Here is a 6,000-nt window from a genome sequence, read left to right on the forward strand (position 1 = left end):
GTAAGGGCAAAATAGTCATTTTGCCACCCTAAGGGCAAAATTGTAATATTACACCACGCAACACTTGTCCAGCACATGGATTTTACCCACTATTATCATGGATAATTGAGAAAATTTACGTGGTGGAGAGAGATTGCTTAATGGGTAAGTATGACACATGGACCAATGGAATGGTGACATGCGTCAAATTTTCATCCATTTATTATTTGGCTTAAAAATCAGCACAAAATCAGCCCATTTCTCTTCATATGGCCGCCCAAACCAAGAACAAAGGAAGAAAAAAAGAAGAACAAAACCCTAGGTCAAAAAATTCAAGGGAAAAGTGTGAAAATTCAAGGAAATAGGTGAAAAAAGGGTAAGATTTTTCAATTAAGCTTGAGATCTCTCTTTCTTAAGCATTTTTTCTTATTTTTCATGGTTGAATCACATGATTTCATGATGAATCCCATGTTGGCAAAACACTTAGAGGGAGGTTTTGATGCTTGATTTGGTTAGATTTCAATGTATTTTAGTGCTTTTAGTTAGTTAGTGATGTGTACCATGAAAAGCCAACAAGAAATATTCATTTTCTCCCATCACCCATCATTGGCCGAATTCTCCATGTAGAATATTGATAATGTCATAACCCGGAACTCCCCATCGGGCTCGTGACAACCGCCACGAGGCCTCGATAGACATTCTTCACCCCGAATGCCGATCGAAACCCCGCAAGGCTTAGCATCAACTTCCGCATCTCCCCGATGAGCAACAATTATTAAATCTCGCATTTAAAAAAAATCATAAGTCATTTTCAAATAAGAATAATAAAATATTATTTTCTGGCTCATAGGGGCATTTTCGTAATTTTTCGTCAAAAATCTCAAAACTTGCTAAAAATGTAGTAGGTAAGCAGAAAATATATATTTTATGATTTTAAAACAAATTAAGTATCTAAAACGTTCATTTGAAAGCAAATTGTTAATAACTAGTACTATTAAAAAATAATCAATAAAATATTCTATTTTCTCATAAAATAAATTTTTATAGAAATATTCGTAAATAATTTTTCGCACATGAAAATAAAGTAAAAATTATATGAATAGAAATACAGATAACCAAAAATAAGTTTTGATCTGCAATGACACGTGGGCTCCAATTGACCAAGAGGATGTAAGACTGTGAACTCTTACTTTCTATAATGCAGTTCCGAGCTTAGTTCTCGTCCTACTCGACTATCTACAAATTGTCCTGAGCCTGAAAAATGTATAGGAAGAAGGGGTGAGATTTTATAATCCCAGTGAGTAAACAGATACCATCTAAAGTATCTAAAGCCGAGTAAATGGAGACAATTAAAATAAGTCATCATACTGTAATTTCATTACCTTTCAGTTCATTTCAACCAAATAAAATCAATCCATATAAATCGAGTAATCAACTTGGCTTATGAATTTCTTAAAACTTTGGCTCGTGCCAAAACTCATACTCGGTGATACCTTGCGTAGGGCATCCAACCGAGTCCGCCAAGGCTATTAAAATTTTGTATACACTTAAAATATATTTTTAGTTTGAGAAAAATATAGCCGTTCCTTGGCTTTGGCTGAGTTCCCTTTCACGTGGTGGTTTGGCATGAAGTGAACTCTAAGCTTTACCCTAGGAGATACCCTACGCGCCTCTCCGTTCGAGGTAATAATATAATGGAGTTTACCGTGCCCCTCTAATAGGCTGGTCCACGGAACCCCCTCTACAGTAAATAACTAATATATAATCCACCAATCAATAAAATTCATTCTAGCATGACATGGTAATTTATCGCAACCTAGCCTCTCAAGGCTGAATACACAATATAAATAATTATAACACCAAAATCAGTTTAGCCATTCATGCTCATTTATTGTCATAAGCCATTCAATTCAAAACCATAAATTTGCAACACAAACTAGCAGTCTCCAATTACTCTATTTTCAAAACCAATATTCGATTTTCCAGAAAATTTATAAAATCATTTTATAAAATTACAATTTCTCTTAAAACATAACAATTTACCATTTAAACCATTTTCCATAAAATCACACAGTTGTATGAAACTACTCTAGATAATTAAGACGATAATAAGTTTACTCACAATATTAGGAGTAGAAATACTCCTATCTTCCGCCCTCGGGTGCAGTCTCTTACCCGAAACAATTGACTCACCACCTATCCATAATCCATGACACAAAATTCAATAAATTGTGTCAATTTATCATAAATTATTTCAGGCTCTTATCCATGCGTATGCAGTAGATAGGATTTGAAATGTCTAGACAATCGCTTAATTGCGGTGTTCGACCTAACTCGCCTATACACGGTGTAAATTCCTAAAATCCCCAATTCGACTCCAATTCCATCCATTTCAATTTCAATTATCCAATTATATCCACAATACCTCAATGACTGTGAATTTGGTCCAATTTATCAGTCCGAACTATAAATTACGCTTTTACCCCTAGTGGGTAAAAATTTCAATTTATTGCACCGAAAATTCTCATTTAATTTCCAACCTCATAATTCATCATTTTTTCCACCCAATTCTCTTAAAATAAAGTCAACCTCATCCTCACATACCATTGGCTAGATTCGGCCTAGGGAAATTCATGGAGAAGATAAATATTTTTCTTGTTGTTTTACTCATAAACATGCTCCACTAACACTAAACACTAACATAGCTCAAAATCAAATTTATCTAACAACTTTCTCTCTCTAAACCCATATGACCAGAATTGAAATCATCCTCAAATCACATGATTTAACCATGAAAAATGATGAGAAATACATGGGAAAGGTAAAGCACAAGACAAATTTAAGAAATGTTACCTTTTTTTTCACTTGATTTTTGAATTTCCACTTATTTTCCCTTTAAATTTCTTGGCTTGGGTTTTATTTTCTCCTTTCTCTCTTTTGTTTCTTGCTTGGCCGAATATTGAAGAAGAAGAATGGGTGGGCTGATTTTTTTATGCCTTTTTATTGTTTAATGAAATAATATTATTTTATTCAGATTTTAAATATTTTATTAATTCATTTTTTTTTAGCCATCCACTTGTCCTACTTTTTCCACCATGCATTCCCTTTGACTTATCCAAGTCTTAAGTGAAATTTTCAGATTTTTCCAAAGTTTTGGTGGAGCAAATTTTTCAAAATTACACTTTTACCCCTGAACTTTTCAAAAATTACATTTTTACCCCAAAAATTGAAAATTTGCCATAATGCATAATTTTCACTCCTCATACTCATTTCACACTCCAAATAATTAAATTTGATCAAAATCATTTCAAAAATTAAATTTTTGATTTTTCGTGACAAAATTATCATTTTACCCTTTTACTCCAAATTATACCGAAATTAAAATTTTTCACTTCTAAACCTCAAATCTTACTCCAATAAGTCAAATGGGGCCAAAAATCTTTTCTAAAAATTTCCATTTTGTCCCCAGGTGGAAAATGACCATTTTGCCCCTAATTGATTAATTTTCCAAATTGACTCCAAATCAGACCTCAAACTCCGAATTACCATATTAAACCATTCTGGGACTTTAAAATTCTTAATCTCATCGTGAATTCTCTATTTGATCTAGTTCAAGGCTTAAATCAACTTTGTTGTACGTCTAGGTATAATACCGACTTTTGTAAATTTTTTTCGGGACTCTCTTAGCATGCAAACATGCTATCCATCACATGTATGTCATGACAATTATTTTTATAGAGTCGGGCTTGTCATCTTCTCCCCCACTTGAATCAACCATATGATCTTTCTTCTTGACTAATTTCGACATCCGGCTAAATATTAATATTTTAAAAAATTTATCTTGTCTCCTTGGTACCTGAAATACCTTATTATGCCTCACTTGACTTTTGAATCGCCTTTTATCTCACAAATTCTCCTCTGATAAAATTATTATTATTTTATTGTTATTTTCTCACTTGCGAAATATTTTATCCTAAACCACTCCTTTCGTCTTTTATCACTTTTAAACATTTTAATTGACCTCAATTTGCATTCGATCAACTTTATTTATCACTATATCAAAGTATGGGGTATTTCAAATGATGATTTTGATTTTATTTCAAGTGATTTTGTTAGGAATTAGTGATTTATGGTGTGAGAATCAACTAGGAAAAATCATAGTGTTGATCCACTCACCATGGCCGAAATTCTCAAGAAGAAATGTGAGGATGATTTTGCTAAATTTTATGTTATTTGACTTGTGTTTGGTGATTTGAAGTATTGGGAGAAAAATGGAATTATTGGAGTTAAATTGGACATATTGGCCAATTAATCGAGTGATAGATTAAATTAGGCCAATACCGTTTTATTTAGGTACACAATTGAATTTGTGTAGAGCACCGTGTTTAGACGATAATCCGAACAATTTACATCCCATTTCATGCATTAGTATAAATCTTGAATTGGTTTTTTAACAATTTAGCACAAATGTAGTAAATGGCTTATTGTGCATTATGTCTAGTGGGTGAGCATTCTGGCAAAAGTAAAGAGATAGTACCCGAGGATCAAGAATCGGAGTACTCAGAATTTGACTCCCAAAATAGTGAGTAACCTTACTATCGTCTTAATTATCTAAAGTAGTTTTTATTCGTTTTTGTGAATTTTATGGAAAATGAGTTTAAGTGGTAAATTTTTATGTTTTATAAACAAAATGTGATTAAATTAAATGATTTTATAAAATTGTCTTGAAATTGAATGATGGTTTTGAAAATGCAATAATTGGAGACTAATTGCTGTATTGTAAATTATGGTTTGAATTGAATGGCTTATGATAATGTGGGCATGAATGGTTAGATTTGGTAAATGTGCTGAAAATGTATGAACTATTGATTTGCCTTGGGAGGCTGTAAAATAAAATAATTGCCATGTCATGCTATTGAAAATTTTATTGAATTGATGGGTTATATATTGGTCGCTGCAATGGATGGGTTTTGTGGACCAATCTATTAGAGGGGCACGGTAACCTTATTATATTCTTACCTTAGCATGAGAGGCGCGGATGGATAACTCCTGAGGTTAACACTTTAGAGTTCACTTCACGCCAAACCACCACGTGAGGGTGAACTCTGCCAATGCCAAGGAACGACTATGTTTTCAAAATAAAAACATGATTTATGAGTACATGACTTTTAATAGCCTTGATGAACTCGGTTGGGATAACCCTCGGCCAAGGTATCCCTAATAACTGAGTATGATAATGATTTTGGCACGAGCCAAACTTTTCAAGAAATCATAAGCCTCGTTGTTTATTTTGGTGAAATGAATCTATTTTATCTTATTAAAATGAGTTCGAAATGCTGAGAATCATTTTTATGCTAATCTATTTTATCTATCTCTATTTACTTAGCTTTAGATATTTTAGATGGTATTTGTTTACTCATTGGAATTATATAATCTCACCACCCTCCTTTCCACCCATTCAAGGCTCAAGATAGTCGGTAGATAGCTCACTTTGTTGAGGTCTACAGTTAGACTTGCATCCTAAAAAACTGTAGGTTTACCGCTTTTGATACTTTTGGTTGTTCGTGGGCCCACGCATCACTGTAAATTAAATTTTATACTTTGGTTATCTGTATTACAATATGTATGAATTTATTTAGCTTTTATGAAACAAAAATTATTTACCGGTAACTCTATAAATATTGTTTTATAAAAAAATAGAATACTTTATTTAATATTTTTATTATATTTAAATAGTATTAATTTCATTTTAAATGAAGGTTTTAGATGTTTAAACTTATTTTTGATTATGAATTATGTGTTTTATACTCGCATACTACATTTTTAGCTGGTTTCAAAATTTTGGGAAAAAATAACAAAAATGCCCCTGTGAGATAAATTTTTTTATTTTATTGATTTAAGTTGGAAATAGTTTAAAATCTTTTAGAACATGATATTTGGCAACGGTTACTCACAGGGAAAATGAGAAACTGATATTAAAGCCTTATGGGGTTTCGGTTGACACTTCGGGTAATAAGTGTC

Source organism: Theobroma cacao, chromosome 8, assembly GCF_053813885.1.
Source record: "Theobroma cacao isolate CCN51 chromosome 8, ASM5381388v1, whole genome shotgun sequence".
In the NCBI taxonomy this organism is placed as follows: domain Eukaryota; kingdom Viridiplantae; phylum Streptophyta; class Magnoliopsida; order Malvales; family Malvaceae; genus Theobroma; species Theobroma cacao.